The sequence below is a fragment of the Notolepis coatsorum genome (assembly GCF_963971535.1).
Source record: "Notolepis coatsorum genome assembly, chromosome: 6".
In the NCBI taxonomy this organism is placed as follows: Eukaryota; Metazoa; Chordata; class Actinopteri; order Aulopiformes; family Paralepididae; genus Notolepis; species Notolepis coatsorum.
Genome location: NC_140170.1, coordinates 97,656,099 through 97,676,097, shown reverse-complemented (window position 1 = coordinate 97,676,097; position 19,999 = coordinate 97,656,099).

The window sequence follows — 19,999 nt, the reverse complement described above, 5'->3', positions numbered from 1 at the left end:
TTTATACAAAGATCCATACAAGTGCACTGTATGCACTCTAATGCAATGTAAGTTGATGCCACACCAGAACTACTACCCCTGAAACCTTAACCACAGGCAAGCCGGTCATCTCCTACAAGGGGAAGACCACCAGGGGTGGCTTATGGATGAGTTTGCAAGGAGGGGGGGGGGTGTTAAGGGATCAGATAAATGACGCATGGGTGGGTGTCTGGCTAGGCTCAGTCTCCATGGTTTGACAGATACTAACAGACATGACCAAACTGATGCCCACAGTGTTCCCTGAGGTCACTGGCATCAAGCGTGAGAGAGAAAGAGAGAGGGGCAGAGAGAGAGAGAGAGAGAGAGAGAGAGAGAGAGAGAGAGAGAGAGAGAGAGAGAGAGAGAGAGAGAGAGAGAGAGAGAGAGAGAGAGAGAGAGAGAGAGAAGGGAGAGAGGGGGGGGGGGGCAGAGAGAGAGAGGGACAAAGAGACAGAAAGAAAGAGAGACAGAGAAACAGAGAGATGGACAGAGAGAGAGAGGGAGAGAGGGGGGGGGCAGAGAGAGAGGGACAAAGAGACAGAGAGAGAGACAGAGAGAGAGAAAGAAAGAAAGAAAGAAAGAAAGAAAGAAAGAAAGAAAGAAAGAAAGAAAGAAAGAAAGAAAGAAAGAAAGAAAGAAAGAAAGAAAGAAAGAAAGAAAGAAAGAAAGAAAGAAAGAAAGAAAGAAAGAAAGAAAGAAAGAGAAACAGAGAAACAGAGAGAGGGGGGACAGAGAGAGAGAGAGACATACATATATATATATATATATACAGTATACAGCAGCATCATTGCTTCTTTGTTCCCCCCAGCAGCCTCACAGGTGACTCAGGCAGAGAAGAGAATGAAGATCTGCTGTCTGGAACAAGGCCTGTTTATACAATAACAACCAATAAAAAAACATTGACATTACAACTGAAAAGAAAGAGATCACCTGACTGCTCTACGGTCTGTTAACAGGTGTGGGCGACTTGACTGTCCACATGACCTGTTTGTTGCACCCGGACTGGCAGTGTACATGTACAAGTGGCAAGGGAGACACACAAAGAGAGACACAAAGGCCCAATCCCAATTCCCTTCCCTTGGCCCTACCCCTAATTTTGCAGCGTCCTCGGCTGGGTAGTGGCCCTTCAGAACGGAGCTACAAGGGGAAGGGGTTGAGAGAGAGAGAGAGAGAGAGAGAGCAAGATAGCGAGAGAGATAGAGAGAGAGAAAGAGAGAGAGAAAGAGACATCCAGACAAGGAACAGCATCAAGATGGAGAGGAGAAATGTCTCCTTGATCAACGCTATGGTGAATCTGCACACAAACCATGACACATACATAACACCATGCTAAACACCCAACGAAGAGACAACGATTGATGTCTTTGTCTCACTGTCTCTCTCTGTCTCTCTCCCTCACATCTTAAACATGCTCGTAAATACAAAACAGCAAAGTACACGCACACACATACATGCACGCACACACACGTATGTACACATACATACATACTGTACATACATACATACATACATACATACATACATACATACATACATACATACATACATACATACATACATACATACATACATACATACATACATACATACATACATACATACATACATACATACATACATACATACACATAAACGGATGAGCAGGTAAACACGGATAGCAGCTGAAAACCCACAAAGATCTGAATGGGAGCCATGTGTGGGAGACAGAGACATTGCACACACACAAATATATGCAGACGCACACGTTTACACACACACACACACACACACACACACACACACACACACACACACACACACACACACACACACACACACTGCTGCTTACATATTACACCCCCACATGCAGCATATGAATTTGCATACAAACACACACACACTCATATACACACACACAAACGCACACACACACGCACACACATGCACACACACTGTACTTACATAATCAGACCAAAAGAGCACTTACTAATCAACATGCAATCAATTAAACACACGTGTGTGTCCTGAAGACATTTCATTTGGCAGCCTGACATGAAGGAGGAGCGGAGCAGACAGACACCGGTAGAAAACATGACATGTATAAAACACAGCCTGTGGAACAGGGTCAGGAGTTTACTGGTGTAAGAAAGACAACACTGTTGACGTAGAGAGAGAGAGAGAGAGAGAGAGAGAGAGAGAGAGAGAGAGAGAGAGAGAGAGAGAGAGAGAGAGAGAGAGAGGGGGGCTGAGAGAGAGGGGGGGGGGAGTGAGAGAGTTAGAGAGAGATCTATTTATTATCTATTCTATTTTATTCTATTATTATTTCACTATATGTCTTGTACAGTATGTGATGAATAAACATCTTGAATCCTGAATCTTGAGTTAGAAAAAGTGAGAGAGAGAGGGAGTGTGAGAGAGAGAGCAAGAGAGAGAGAGAGAGGGGGGGGGGAGTGAGAGTTAGAGAGGGAGGGAGAGGGAGAGAGAGCGTGAAAGGGAAAGAAAGTGGGGGATAAATGGTAAATTGTGCATTAAATGTGCAAGAAATTGTAAAGCGCTTTGGATAAAAGCACTATATACAATTTATATAGTGCTTTTATCCAAAGCGCTTTACAATTTACATTTACATTACATTTTACACATTCACACACCGACGGCGAAGGCAACAGTGCAAGATGCCAACCTGCTCATAGGGAGCAGTTAGGGGTTAAGGCCTTGTCCAGACGAAAAAATTTAGATCTTTTTCGTTTTCATTTCGTTTTCATTTAAAAAAAGGTTTCCGTAAAAACGAAATTGTCTCAAGAAATAAGTGCGTGCCACAAATGTACAAAATAAATATCTTTCCTGTTTTAGACGTCGCTCTTTTATTTTGAAACCCCCAACCGGAAGTGTTATCGTTGTTTATTCGGTAGCGGAGTAACTTGTGTCGTTCGGTTCTGTGATTCTGAGCTGACGCTAGTTTCCAAAGGATAGGAGAGACACACACCGCGGCGCAGATGCAGCTTCACAGGCAGCCGGTGATGAGGAGGAGGAAGAGCTGCTGATTTTAATCGGCAGGAGAGAGAGAGCGTATATAATATAATAGCCCTGTGGTGCGGTCGGAGGCAGCTAGAATGACCTGTTGTATTAAATTAATTGATGTTTAACTTGTCTCCGTGTCCAGTACTTTCGACTAGCTCCACCCGTGCATTGTAAACAATGAATGATGCATGCACTTGTATTAACGTTACTGTGTGTTGTAGCTATGTTAATAAATTCTGAATAGTTGGGTATGCTAGTGCTAATGTTGATAGCATTGAATAGCATCAACGCTAGCTGGCTGGCTACAACGAATTCTCACAAGCTGGCATCGTAAAATCTCAACACCAGGCCCATGGGAATACTATTTAGTAAATTATGGAGGCGTTTTAATCGTCAAGGTAAGAGAGGATTTGTCATGAACAACTGAAGGCGTATGGCAGCTATGGAACAGTCTATGTGCTTGGCTACTTAGCTTATTTGGGTTTTCAGAAAAAGGTCTGCTATGTGTATTTATTAATGACAGTAGCCTCCCGGTGTTTAATAAAAACTTCTAGCCAGGACATATCTGGACATATAAGACATATATGTATCATGTTTCTTTTTTGTTGGCTGGGTTTGCATGTGGATTAAGGGAGATGTCAATCTGGTGTCGACAGTGGTAGTACAGGGGCAGTACATTTAGCTGTAAAAGCCCGATCAAGCTCAATAGCTTCTGTAACACGAACGCAACTACTCTGTACGATGGCATTGTTGTTGTGATGTTGCTGAGTTTGCACATGCGGGTTAAGGGAGAGGTGGGCTATCGCGTCATCGGTTCAGGAAAATGCGCGTATAGGCTTGCAAGACGGCGACGCAAGGGGGGCGTCTTCAGATTTTTTCACTCTGGAACCCGGTTTCAGAAAATAGCGTCTTCAGGCTCCCAGAACGCAGTTCCGTGTGGATGAAAGGTGCATACGATAAAATACTTTGACTGATACGACCAAAATCGGTTTCATCTGGACATGGCCTAAGTGTCTTGCTCAAAGCTTGCAGGTTGGGGGAGCGGGAATGGAACCGGGAACCTCCGGATTACCAGACGACTGCTACCTCCCGCCCCACGAGGTAGAGAGAGAGAATGAGAGGAGAAGAGAGAGTGGGGGGGTGGGTATAGGTAGGAGTATATTTATTTTTTATCAGGAACCATCCCAATGGTTATCGCAGTCCATCAGCTTAGCCCCCCTCATCCCTCCCTCCCTAACCCCCCCCCCCCCCCCCCCCCCCACTCACCTCACCTCGGCACAGCAGCGCCCGCAGCTTCAAGGACAAACAGTTTATTTCTGTCATCCTATCCCCTGCCCTTTACTTCAATCATCCTCCTGCTGCCTCAAGATTCCTCAGATAGAATAATGAAACGGTTATGTACATTAAACTGAAAGGTCACCAGGAGTTACCGACAAGATATCGTAGATACTTTCTCTGGGCCGATTTCTTTCTTTCTTTCTTTTTGGGAGGGGTGGGGGTGTATGGCATCTGACAAAACCATTGTGAGGGAGCTGCCGTCCGGGGCTGGCGTTTGATGAATTGTATCAGTAACAGTGTGTGTGGCCAGGCAATTGTTCAAGATGTTCACACACACACACACACACACACACACACACACACACACACACACACACACACACACACACACACACACACACACACACACACACGCACACAGCCTCAGTCCTATTCAAGTGCGTGTGCCCACATACAGACACACAAGTGTAAATGCACACACACACACTATCTTCCAGGCGGCATAGGAGAAACCAAACATGCAGACGCCGCTCAAAGCAATTACAGCAGATTGAAACCAAATTAAATTTGCAGCCTTGAGCAACGCCGAGCGACTGAACGTCTATGACAGATAGGACATGTGGGAAGAGGGGAGCGCTTGGTGGAGGAGGAGGTGATGGCGATGGAGAGAGCGGCAGGTGTGGGTCGCAGAGGAAGAGAGACCTCTGGGCTGCAGCAGCGAGGAGAGACAGGCAGAGAGAGGGAAATGGCAGGAATGAGGAATAGATGTTGAATTGAGGTTGAATCTCTGTACAGAGAAACCATTACATGACACCTGGTCACTGCACAACAACGGAATGGGGGGGGGGGGGGGGGGGGGGGGTCACTGATTGGGCCTTTAAAATGGTAAATGGTGCATTTATAAAGGGCTTTAAAAAATGTTGTCCCTCACATTCACCCATGCACTCACACATTCACACACCGATGGCAGAGGCAACCATGCAAACCACGCCTAACCACCATCGGTGTGTGAATGTGTGAGTGAATGGGTGAATGCGAGGCATAAGCTGTAAAGCACTTTGGATAAAAGCGCTATATAAATGTAGTCCATTTGAGATAAAGCAGTTTGCCTGTTTCAACATAATGTAATTTGGTTATTTGAAGAAAATATTTGAACCAGCTGGACTGTTGAATAATAGATGACATTTTCAAATAAAAAGATCAAAATAAAAGAATACTGTATATATATATATTTATTTAATTTTCAAAATAAGATTTTAATAATAGGAAGGCCAAGGCCTTCAGTCAGACTGTTCCTGACTGCTTTGTTGATATAAAAGCCATGCAGGGCACAGGTCATTGACATTTTATAATATGTGTATATTTTAATTGAATTTACAAAACCTAGAAAGGACATAGAGGTCATTTTGACTCCATCGGTTTTAGATGGGTGTTGTGTTAATTACAGCACCACGAAATTATGTACTGTAGATGGAAAAATTGCAATACCTTGTCTTATAGGCACCTGCTACCTTCATTCATTCATCATTTCGTTGAGCTGTAATTAACACAACACAAGGATTCAATGTCCCCGATGACATGACTGGTGGCCATATTGAAACTCATTTACTTTCAATAACGGTCAAACTAAATGAATGTGTGTCAAACTGAGTTTTTGGATGAGAGATTACAGTATGTGCAAAATAAATCTGAATTATTTTTTGTGAACTGCCCCTTTAAGCATCAATAGCCTGCACAGGAAAACCCTCCTTTTTTAACTTTGAAAACAACATTTCAAAACAAACCTCCAGCTTGTGGGGGCAATAGTAGTCAGTCCCACCACTCCCCCCAATTGCTAGGATTCCTTCAGACAAGCCCCAAACTGCAATTAATGTGTATTCTCTAGTTTGGAGTATTCTCAACTGAATCAAGAATCAAGAATCAAGAGGTTTATTTGTCACATACATACCAGGGCATACAGTGAAATACGGGTGGTCATGCCCTGAGCTGAACTGAGCTGAACTGAGCTCTTTATACAACGGCTAACACAACAGCTAAATATGAGTTTTTAATTGTGTTTGTTGTATGTTGCAAGTGCAACTGTACTTTTATGTTGGCAATGTTTGTAAATACTAACAGTACAGTATAGTAAACCAGAGCTATATTCAAATTTAAACGCTTTGTCAAATTCCTAAAAGCTTCTTTTTCATTTACTGATTAAGCTATTAAAAGATTTACATGAATGTACATCACATTTACAGCCTTGCATATGGTTAAAATCCTGGATTGGGGCTTTAAGACCCAATAAACTCTACAGAATGAATTAGGCTACTTGTAATGAAGGATATTTTTAGTGGTGTAAACATCAGGCGCGACAGTGGCTCAGGAGGTAGAGCGGTCGTCTGGAAGGTTCCCCGTTCCGTTCCTTGTTCGATTCTCGCACCTCCTGGTCAGCATGACGAAGTGTCCTTGAGCAAGACACTTAACCCTTAATTGATTCAAGATTCAAGATTCAAGAGTTTTAATTGTCACGGCATACAGGTATACAATGAAATGCGGCTGGTCTTGCCCGCGACGATGTGCAATACAGTGGTACAACATATAATAGAATCCAATAAAAATACAGTGGTACAACATATTAATAGAATCCAATAAAACAGTGCAATAAACAGGTACATGGTGTGCCATCTCGGTATCTGTACATTAGTATTTACAGAGCATATAGGACATGCTAGTTTAGTAGTGCAATACACTGTTCCTGATGTTATACTACTTTAAGTGGCCTTTCCTCTGGCCATAAGTGTGCGTGTGTGCGTCATGAGTGTTAAAGTGGCTGCTAGTGTGTGAGCGTGCTCAGCGTGCGTGTCGTGTATGTACTTGTGTGTGGATAGTTCAGTTTCTGTGTCTCTCAATGTTCATTGTTCAAGGCTCTGATGGCCTGGGGGAAGAAGCTTAGCCTAAGCCTCTCCGTCTTAGTCTCTAGAATTCGCAGGCGTCTGCCTGACCTCAGCAGCTGGAACAGGCTGTTATTGGGGTGGTGGGGGTCTTTCATTATCCTGCAGGCTCTGGATTTGCACCTCTTGTTGTATAGAGCCTGCAGGGGAGGTAGCGCAATACCCGTGGTACGCTCGGCTGAGCGCACCACTCTCTGTAGGGCCTTCTTGTCCTGTGCCGTGCTGTTCCCATACCAGGCAGTGATGTTTCCGGTCAAGATGCTCTCTACAGCTCCTGAGTAGAAGGACTGGAGTATCTTCCCCGATACTCTGAACTTCCTTAACTGTCTCAGGTGGTAGAGGCGCTGCTTCGCTTTCTTTACTACTGTGACTATGTGTGTTGACCATGTCAGGTCCTCTGAGATGTGGACCCCCAGGTACTTGAAGCTGCTCACCCTGTCCACGGTAGCCCCGTTAATCCTCAGTGGTGTGTGTGTCTCCCGCTGTCCTCTCCTATAATCCACAATCAGCTCCTTGGTTTTACCAATGTTCAGGAGCAGGCTGTTGTCCTGGCACCAACGTTCCAGTACCTCAACCTCCTCCCGGTAGGCCTTCTCGTCGTTGTCCGAGATCAGCCCCACCACCACCGTGTCGTCGGCGAACTTCACAATGGAGTTGGAGCTGAACTTGGCCACACAGTCGTGTGTGTAGAGTGAGTACAGCAGGGGGCTTAGAACACAGCCCTGGGGGGACCCGATGCTCAGGGTGATGGTGTTGGAGGTCTGACCCCCCACCCTGACCGCTTACAACAGCAGTTGTAAAGCCATTACTAAAAAAACCTAACTTGGATAGTAATGAAATGGCAAATTATCGTCCAATATCCAACCTACCATTCATTAGTAAAGTACTTGAAAAGATAGTTTCAGTTCAAATAAATTCCTTTCTTGAAGAAAACAACATCTTAGAAGAATTTCAGTCAGGATTCAGAAAATATCATAGCACTGAAACTGCCCTCACCAAAATAATCAGTGACCTCAGGCTAAACTCTGACGAGAATAAGATCTCCATCCTTATCTTGCTAGATCTCAGTGCAGCATTTGATACAATCGATCACGATATTCTAATCGATCGTCTTGAAAACCATGTCGGTTTCTCAGAACATGTGCTAGGCTGGTTTAAAACATACATCAGAGGGAGGAAATTCTATGTTAAACTAGGAGATCACATGTCTGATATATACGACAACAACTATGGAGTTGCACAAGGGAGTTGCTTAGGTCCTTTACTCTTCTCCCTTTACATGTTACCGCTGGGTGATATCATCAGAGAACATAATGTAGATTTCCATAGCTATGCGGATGATACACAACTGTAGGCCTACATATCTGCTGAACCAAATGATACAGCGATTAGCTCCATTACAGACTGCTTACTGGCAATAAATAAATGGATGAGTAAGAACTTCCTGAAACTAAACGAGAACAAAACTGAAATTCTAATTATCGGCCCCAAAACTAAAAAAGAATCATTAATAAAGAACCTGGGAGGACTAACCCCTTGGATCAAATCTGAGGTCACTAGTCTCGGGGTTATCATAGATGCCCTTGCAACCTCCTTTGACAAGCTCTGTCCCCTCGTTGAGAAACCTGCCCGCCGTTCCCCACCCAGTCCATGGCTGACGGATGCAGTGAGAGAACAAAGACAGGTCCTGAGAGCGGCTGAGAGGAAGTATAGAAAATCACGCCTCACTGCTGACATCGACACATATCACAACCTCTTGTTAACATTCTCCAAAACCATTACTAATGCCAAAGCTTCTTTCTTTCACCATAGGATCGAGGCCTCTGCCAAGAATCTTCGCAAACTGCATGCTACCATGTCCTCCCTCCTCACTCCCCCCCCACCCCCTCCTCCCTCATCTTTTTCTGCCGAAGACTTTGCGATCTTCTTTGAGGAAAAAGTGGAGAACATCCGCAGCTCCTTCTCCCAACCCCCACCCATTCCAAACGCTGAATCGAGAACCTCATCCTTCACTCTGTCATCTTTCTCTCCCATTACAGAAGCCGAGACCCTGACACTGGTAACGTCGAACCGTCCGACTACATGCCAGCTGGACCGGCTACCCTCCCCACTCCTCCAGACCATAGCACCGGACATCCTCCCATTCCTAACTGCAACCATCAACTCCTCACTCAACTCGGGGGTGGTCCCCACCTCCCTAAAACAAGCCAGAGTCACGCCCCTCATAAAAAAACCAACCCTGAACCCCACCGTCATAGCCAACTATCGTCCTGTCTCTCTTCTCTCCTTTCTTTCTAAAACACTTGAACGTGCTGTATCCAACCAACTTACTGCTTATCTCTTACAGAATGACCTCCTAGACCCCAATCAGTCTGGCTTCCGGACTGGCCATTCCACAGAAACGGCCCTCATTGCGGTCACAGAGGCACTTCACTTAGCAAAAGCGAAAGGCCTCTCCTCTGTCCTGATTCTCCTAGATCTATCTGCAGCCTTCGACACAGTCAACCATCAGATCCTCCTCGCGGCCCTCGCAGGAATGGGAGTGGCTGGATCTGCGCTGACATGGCTGACATCATACCTCAACGACCGCTCCTACCAAGTGTCATGGAGAGGGACTCTGTCGGCCACCCGCCCCCTCCGGACGGGTGTCCCCCAGGGCTCGGTCCTAGGACCCCTTCTCTTCTCCCTCTACACTAAATCACTGGGTAACATTATCACGTCTCATGGCCTCTCATATCATTGTTATGCCGATGATACTCAACTCTTCCTCTCCTTCCCTCCCTCAGATATCCACGTCTCTGAGCGGATCTCGGCCTGTCTGTCCGACATCTCCGCCTGGATGACGACCAACCACCTCAAACTGAACCTAAGCAAAACAGAATTGCTCCACCTGCCGGCCAAATCCTCCCCCCTGACCGACCTCTCCATCACAGTCGAGAATGCAGCTGTGACCGCGTCCCCGACCGCCAAGAACCTCTGTGTTGTCCTCGACGACCAGTTGAACTTCTCTGCTCACATCGCAGCGACAACCAGAACCTGCAGATTCCTCCTGAGCAACGTCAGAAGGATACGCCCCTTCCTGACAAAAGAAGCCACCCAACTCCTCATCCAATCAACAGTCATCTCCCGCCTCGACTACTGCAACGCACTGCTAGCTGGCCTCCCGGCCACTGCCACCAAGCCTCTTCAACTCATTCAAAACGCAGCGGCCCGCCTGATATCAAACCTACCGAAGTTGGCCCATGTCACCCCACTTCTTAGGGACCTGCACTGGCTCCCCATTGCTGCACGTATCCGCTTCAAGGCCCTCGACCTAGCATACCATGCAGCAAAGGGAACCGCTCCCGCCTACCTCCGGTCAATGGTCTCTAACTACACACCCTCAAGACCCCTACGCTCTGCATCTTCTGGCCGCCTCAGACCTACTCCTATCCAAGCTCCCGGAGGGTCATCAAAGAGAAGCCGCCTATTCTCAGTCCTTGCCCCACAATGGTGGAATGAACTACCCATCCCAGTTAGGACAGCCGAATCCCGTCCAATCTTTCGCCGTCGACTAAAGACTCACTTCTTCAACCATTATCTGAAATGAAAAAAAAAAAAAAAAAAAAAAAATCTAACCCTGACTAACCTTACTGTCATGCACTTGTCCTAATAAACTAACCTACACTGTAACACGCAACACTTGATGAACATTGTTACTCAGCTGATAGAGTTGTACCCTTCTTGCTGTCTTGTCGTACAGAACTTGTAAGTCGCTTTGGATAAAAGCGTCAGCTAAATGACTAAATGTAAATGTAAATGTAGATTCAGAACTGAACTTCAATTCTCATATTAGCAAAGTGACGAAAACATCGTTCTTCCATCTCAGAAATATTTCAAAAGTACGACCATTTATTAATCAGAAGTAGAACGATGCTGAGAAGCTAATTCATGCATTCATATCTAGCCGGTTAGACTACTGTAATGCACTTTTCACAGGTCTCCCTAAGAAAACCACAGAGAGGCTTCAGCTAATCCAAAACTCTGCAGCCCGACTGCTAACTAGAACCAAAAAGAGAGAGCACATTAGTCCAGTCTTAGCTGCTTTACACTGGCTTCCTGTAACATTTAGAATTTACTTTAAGGTCCTTCTCCTTACATACAAAGCTCTAAATGGACAGGGACCTAGCTACATCGCCAACACTCTAATAAATTACACACCAGCAAGAACACTGCGATCATCAGCTGCTGGACTACTAGAGGCTCCCAGAAACAGTCAAAAGAGGATCGGTAATGCAGCCTTTATCAACTATGCCCCAAAACTGTGGAACAAACTACCCCAAAACATCAGAGAAGCCAACTCGCTAGACATCTTTAAAAGACAGCTTAAAACCTATCTCTTTGCTCAGGCATTTCACTGTGGGGTAATGCAGGCAAATATCTGAAGATAGATATCTGCTACCACCTAGTGGCAAGGGTAAATATTATTATAGAAACATCAGGGATATCCTGACACAAATTGTACTTACCTGCACTATTCTTACCCTGCCTACTTTTATACACTGCCTATCAAATTTATGTGTCGGTTATCACACTTTTTACTTCTTACTGATGACTATTATTAAACTGAATCATTTTAAACTATTTGTATTATTTGTATTACTGATCAAACTGTAAACAGAGCTATATTCTTACCCTACCTACTTTCATACACTTCCAATGAAATTCATATGTATGTTAGAGTGATGCTCTGTTGTGAGGAGAAGATGACTTTTGACCTAAATCTAGCAAAGTTGTTTACCATTCCAGTTAGGTACTTCGTGCCAAGGTTTATTCTCCTAACTGGGCCATTTTCATCTGATTGAACAATCTTATCACACTTTTTACTGTAACCTTGCTATTTACATTTTACATTTTTATGCTCGTTTATGCCTGTATTTTTTACTGTTGTATGTCCGTTCTATTTTATAATTTTTAGACTATTTGTTAACTTAATCATTTTAAACTATTTTATTATTTGTATTACTGAATAGAGAGCCTATTAGGATGCTAGATCCTAATGTGAAACACTGTGATTTACCATACCTTGCTATGCTCGCTCATGCCTGTATTTTTTACTGTTGTGAAGCACTTTGAACTGCAACCTCTGTATGAAAAGTGCTATACAAATAAAGTTATTATTATTATTATTAAATCGGCTCGTTTAAAAAAAATAAAGCATGAACATTGGACTGGTGTACCTTTCTGTGTGTATTCATCCACAATCTATAGCTCAACATGAAACAATTATGAATTAATCATAAAATAACTACGTATAATTTTATTTCAACCAAAAATGCTTAATTAAACAATAATGTTAGTGATCGAAGGGAACTCATTTTGTGCAAAAAATGGAAAGCTTTACAATGTTCATGAGGCAGAATTGTTACAATAGCCGATAATACATTTTCCCAATGATAAATCCCTATACGGGTGGGCCGCGCCGAAAACTAAAGTGACGTCAGACTACACCTTCCTATAGTACTAATGTTAGATAACCATAAAGACATGCATGGTAGGAAGGGACTACAGATGAAAACTAGCTCATTAGCTAATTCTGGCACATTGATGTGGAAACTGAATATGTTGATTAATGTGCACTGTCCCTGGGTAAAAAATAAATAAATAACTTAACTTAGATTTAGATCCATCTTTTATATTATGTGCCTTATACCAGCAGCTCTGTGGCTCATTCTGTTGGCTGCTTAGCTGCTTGGTTGGTCCACAAAAGTGCCCCTATCCTCTAGCAGCCACTGGTTCTGCCTTAAGGAGGCATGGCGCCCAAACCTACGTGGTGCGCTTGTTTATGTGGATCTCTATTCAATATATAAATAGAAGCTTTCAAGGAAAGTAAAAGTTACAACAATAAAATATATGCCAACAAATGCGTGCCTATACATTTTCCCTGGAACCCTGTCGACAAGCATAACCACCACGTGTACATACAGCAGTAGAAGATCAATTTACCCGCCACAAACATTATGCCCATTAAAAGGCGTACAGATTAACTCGGCTCTCTCGGCCCTCCAAGAGATATCACTTCTCCATTTTTCATTATTCCAGTCCACAAAAATGACTGGATTAGATGGCGGCTGCTTTTTAAACACCTGATGTTATCTGTCTCGCTCTCTCCTGGGCGAGCAATTAATCCCTCTCACTTTCCTTCTCCTCATCACCCTCTCTCGCTTTCCATCCATCCACACCTCGTTTCTCCTTCATCCCTATGTCCCCCCTCTTGTTCCTTCTCCTCTTCCTGTCATCCACACAGTGTGAGCTTGTCCCAGTGGAGATCTGCTCTGAGTAGAGTGATGGAGCTGAGTGCTGTGGCACTTAAGCACCTCCACCGTGAAGCTTGAAAGCAACTTGTGATGGGGTTCCTCTAATCTCAGTCATTAGCCTTAGCAGGCGTGCACACACACACACACTGACAACCTAATAGACTATAGACATCCCATACTTAGGGTATTATTTTTCTATAATAAATAATATGGTGTGATAGAATCATCCCACATTATGTTTCAGTAAATGCCTTTGCATTGATGCAGCACTGTATATGCACCAGGCAATTGGTGTAGGAGGGAGGGACCTTCTGCTAACCTCCTGCTAACTCACTGTCCTCTACAAAGAACAAGCTTGGAACAGCTAAGGTAGCAACAATAACTACAATACCACACTAATAGCAGACATACAGCCAACTTGGTCACAATACCGCCATAATCACCATTTCTAAAGAATTAGCCTGATGTTTGATTTTATTTACGCAATCCATGCTGTTCCTCATAGGTAGCCACAAACCAATGCAAATTCAATGGGGTCAAGCTGACTGAAATGCACTTCACATGGTGCACACAAAATATTGGGAATTCTCGCTGCATATGCACACTTGCTAGGCTTTTTATCAGATCAATTCCCCTGGTACCCACTTCCTCATATACAATCAGCCTACATCCATACAATGGACTGGTCAAAAGAGGCACTTGTCAATCAGCCAAATGTCTCTGTACTAAGGACACACAAATGGGAACTCAATACACACAGCCAGAACTGGGTCAATATCTGCAAACAATGCGTAACTGTATTAAATAAGTCTGCCACCATGTATATTCTATACACCACTGCTGTACAGAATATACACTAATAAGAGAATAATACATAGAATATAAATGGAGTATTTCAGGAGTGGAAAGATGTCTACAGCACCTGGAAAGGCGCTATATAAAATAGATGTATTATTATTATTACAGTAAAATTGTTTGCTAACCTGTGGGTCTCCACTCTTGACCTTTAAAGCCACGTCACTGAGCCATAGGATAGCACAAGGATATTAGGAAGAAGTGGTTCTCTCTTTGAGAGGGTGTTTTATGGAACGATTAAGCTGTGTTAAAGGTCAACAGAGTGGACCCACAGGTTAGCATGCCATCTCTATCTATCTAGATGGATTTGACCATTTACCATTTAGTGTGTTTTGAGCATCAACACGGTGTATATAAGGTACTTTCATCAGATACACAAGAAGCCCGTGGAAGTTATAGTATGAATCGGCACAAAATGACTACCCTTTACATCTAGAAGGGAAAAGCACATTGAACAACAAGCATTAGGTGTTATAGTGGCGTAGGTGTGTTGGACGCAAGTGCAGGATAGAATGGGTAGACGAGAGGCAGGTGTTGATTCTCAAACAAGACTGTTTATTTGTAGTCTGGAGATATCAAAAAAGGCATACACGCCGGAGAGACAACACTGTCTCCAAAACACATTATCGCGTAAATACATAAACTGAATTCTATCTCAAAACGGGGAAAGCAAGGGGGAGAAACACTGTCTCCAAAACATGGCACAAAAACAAAAGGCGACGGGCGACGGTGCTACATAAGCACATGACAGAGTATACAAATGAGAGTGCAAGGCAAGGTAATACTTTCAATAGCAAGCTAACTTATCCTCCATGACAGAAGCGATAAGCGTTTCTACACAACAGTGTACTCATGGTAATGTTCAGTGAACGACTGACAATCTGAATAGTAAACAAGGAGGACATATAAAGCAGAGTCAACTATACACACCAGGTATTAGGGTAATCAGGGCAGAATGACAGGTAATTAGCATTGGGCAACGCAGCTCCCAGGTGAGAGCAAAACCCCAAACATTACAATTAGGGATGAGCATTGATTTTCGGATATTCAAATATTCTAAAAGTTATACAAATAAATTATTTAGAAAATTAAATAGTTTATGCAAATATCGTTTTGTAAATATTAAATATATTTTCCCTTGTTTTTACCCGCACCTACACTGTGTAGTGTATTGAGTGGGACCCTATTAACTGTTAGACCACTGAACGGGATGCTGGGGCCAGGTAGCATAACAGTCTGTTAACAGCTGGGAGAACAGAAAAGAATGATGAAGAAAGGGCACCCAAGTGGCGACCCATGTAACGCGCTGCGTTGCTAAGCGGCCGACCCGGGTTCGATTCCCGGACCCGCCGTCCTTTGCCGAATGTCTTCCCCCCACTCTGTCTCCCGTTCTTCCTCTCTCTCTCCCTCTACCGGACTGCCCGGTAGTACAAACAAAATTCAAATCTACCAAAAACATACAAAATAAATAAATAAAGAATGATGAAGGAAGAGAGACTGGAGATGTTACATTGTAGCAATGTTTTGTACGTCTGCCATGTTGTGTCACTAAGTTCACACATTTCAAGCATCAGTGATGTAACTTTTGGAATGATTAGTGTGATTATCAATTACTCTTCCAATAGCAATTTTGTGAGTTTTGCCAATCCCTACTGAGTATATGACCTCACATCAAGGTAAGAATGACATGGAACACATATTCTTACACAGTACCGTATATTTGTATGTCTTGTATGTCATAAATGTCTTGATGAATTGAAAATGGGGGACCCTGAAACAAGACGAAAGTATTTTTCTGGTCTTCATCCTCTTAGCAGTTGTTTGTATTGAGCTGTACTGTATTGTACCCATTCTGCAATCTGTTAATAACGTTTTCAATCAATCAATCAATCAATCAAACACATGACAAGTTATCCTAGTAGAATTTTGAATTGATCACTTTTACCAGAGCACTGATCCTTATCAGCGAATCTCTCCCATTTGTACTTGAAGTGAAGGATTTGAATGAGTACTTCCATCACCAGTTGGCTAGGTGTGTGTCTGGAGCGCAGGCAGCGCTTATGTCATGTGAACAAGAAGAATGGCTGTAATTTGGGCTGACCAGTGGCACAGGGGCTGCTCAGGATAAATGAATCAGACAGGAGGGAGAGCCTGAGGCCCACAGGACCTCCAAGACTAATTAACTTAACGAGGGGGGAAGGAACACACACAGTCTGGACAACTTCAATTAAAAGTTACATTTACCTGTTTCACAACACATGGCAGAGGCTCTCTTTCTATCATAACACACACACACAACCAAATATGCACAAAATATATCCATATACACAATACCAAGGTACTCAGTCAGCAGGGCTGAGATGGCTTATTCAATAATGCTGAGGTATTTTACTATGATGCATTATGCTACTATGTCTATACTACAATCTACTAACTACTATCTACTATGTCTATACTACTATCTACTATGACCTACTATGCTACTATGTCTATACTATCTACTATGTGCTATGCTACTATGCCTATACTACTACCTACTATGCTACTATGTCTATACTACTACAGTATCTACTATGTGCTATGCTACTTTGTCTATACTACTATCTACTACGTGCTATGCTACTATGACCTACTATCTACTACAGTACGTGCTATGCTACTATGACCTACTATCTACTACAGTACATGCTATGCTACTATGACCTACTATCTACTACAGTACGTGCTATGCTACTATGACCTACTATCTACTACAGTACATGCTATGCTACTATGACCTACTATCTACTACAGTACGTGCTATGCTACTATTACCTACTATCTACTACAGTACATGCTATGCTACTATGACCTACTATCTACTACAGTACATGCTATGCTACTATGACCTACTATCTACTACAGTACGTGCTATGCTACTATGACCTACTATGCTACGGGAGCATGTCTATGTTCCCCGGGTCCTATGTTCCCCGCTCCCGCTACCCACTCCCGAAAAAAGCGACGCGTTGTGTGAGGGCCGACCATGTCAGCTTGCTTCATTTCTCTGTCATTACGGTGTTCTCAAACGTACACTTAACGACTAAAAAAGGGTCCGATGTTCCCCGCTACTCCCGAAAAAGCGACAGAGTTGTGTGAAGGTGTAGATAGATGGTGCAACATGTGTAATTATGTAATTGTGTATGTGTGTGTGTTCTGGATGTAACAGTATACTGTATATCTACTCCAGTGCCGTCTGACAGATTCGGCCATCAGATGTATATCCGTTATTTAGTCCTACTGGACATTTTCGTTGACATAAGTAGATTTTTCGTTTTTGTTTATTTTTTTTTTTTTTTTATCCACTTTTTCTCCCATTTTTTCATATTTTTCTCCCATCCCAATTTCATATCATCCAATTCAACCCTCCCCTGTCACGAACGCTGTTTCTTGCCTCCCACAAGCCGGCTGCAATGTGGACTAAGTCATACATAGCACAAGTCCCCTCCGGTACTTGAGGTAACAGCAGTCGCATCTTTTCACCTGCGCAGCTCGATCTCTCAGTGGCGAGGAGTAACGCGTGGGAGGCTCACGCTGCCCCCGACACTTCCTGATTCTACTGCGCAGGCGCACCAACCGACTTGTAGGAGTCGCTTGTTCACAACGTTCGATCCCCACCCTTCAGTTTTCCCTCCCCGTAATACGGCCAATGTGTATTACTACGGACGACCAGCCAAACTGAAAAAACAATGTGGAGAGCTGGATTCGAACACGCGAATCCTAGCGTCTCCACACTGGTGGCGAGTGCCTTGCCCACTACACCACCTAGCCGCCCTTCGTTTTTGTTTATTTATTAAGTTAATATAAAGTGTGTTTCGAACGTTTTTGAGTTTGTTAAATACATGCTTTTGATTTCTACGAAGTCGCTGATATCGCAGGCGTGATCCATGGGGAGCGGCCGTGGATTCAGGTCCTATTTGTCGAGTTTTAAGCGGAAGGACACCATCTTTTCAGGCCTTATATGGAAGACCTACCACCACCAGCCCACCAAGTATTATTCTGCAGGACTCAGAGGAACTATATAAATAGCCGGCGACACGACGGGCGGTTTTTTTTTGTGGATTTTCCCCAGAGCGTTCGGTCATAGAATACATTTCTCCGGGGATTCAGAGCGTGCTCTTGCATTTCGAAACTACCGTGTAAGTACTATTTATACTTATTTGTTGAAATTATTATAGCATTCGTTAACGTTTATGACCGTCTATAGTGTTTGTGAGATGTTTTTCGAGAGATTCTGGTCATATTTTCCACTCAAAAAGCTTGTTTTCAAAAGTACCGTGTGGTGAAGTAACAATTTCTCCCAGGAACCTCTGCTTTGTGGTGAGGTAACATTAGCGCTAGCTGCGAGCTAACGCATGGCTAACGTGAACACAGTTTACATATTTATTTTGCAAATACAGTGTTTTCAAATAGCCACATTGCTGTATTTAGTGTATTCATTAGTGGGTCATATTCGTATATGTAACATATTTCATTTTATCAACCTACAATTGACGACAAGGCCTAGCTGCTGGACGCTAGCTCTTATGCTAGTGTTGGCTAACAACATCAGCTGAGAACCATCGAGAGCCAGGAAGAGCACTGGGTACTTCTCTACCCAGGAAATATGGTTCTATTGCAGCAGATAGTATGGAGCAAGACAAGACTCTATGAAGAGAATGGGGTAAGTTTGAAGACAATTTTTAACACAAACATGAACGTTTTATCATTTCCATCACAATATGTAATTTTATTTTTTTATCTAATCTAGTTTCATTAATTAATCCATATTTTTTTGAACAATAGATGCTATTTCTAATCTGTCAGCTGTTCTATATTGCCAACAAGATTGTCTACATTCCATTCATTACACATAAATCTGATATAAGCAAGGAAAGTTTAATTTAATAAATGTTTATCTTCCATGTTTAATTTCAACAAGTTCAAGTGCAACTACATATGAACCATAATAATAAAAATTATGATGATAATCATACACTTATTTTATATAATTGGAAAGCCCTAGTTGTTAGCTTCAAAATGGTACCAAATATGAGGTACTTTGAAATACCCAGTAACTAATAATCTATCACAAACCAATGCAAGTTCAAGTTCAAACTGATTTCCTAAATGGACCACAACTCTGTATTAAGTGGCGAGTGACGTCTTTTTCGTGCTTATTTGAGAAGGGTCCAGCTGCACAGCCGGAGAGCAACGTTCTCAGGGCCGCGCTGTGACGGCCACGCTGTGAGGGCCGCTCAGCAGCGCCACCCACCCAATGGCTGAATTGGTTGGAGTATTGCAGCTTGGTCTCTGTGCACGAGACTGTGAGGGATGTGCGAAAACAATCGAAAGTAAGTAACATTACGTTAGCATAACTAACACTTGAATAACTACAAATTAATATAAATATAGGATAATTAATTAACAATATGATGCCGCAAGGGATTGTGTATATAATAATTATTGTGTACTAATGGCACTGACTTCAACGTAAACTTTGTAGCCTAAGTAACTTGCAGCCCTGCAAAACGAATTGTTAGTCCAACATTAACGTAGTTTAAAGTTCTGTTATATTTCAATTGCCTTACTTTCCAATTTGTG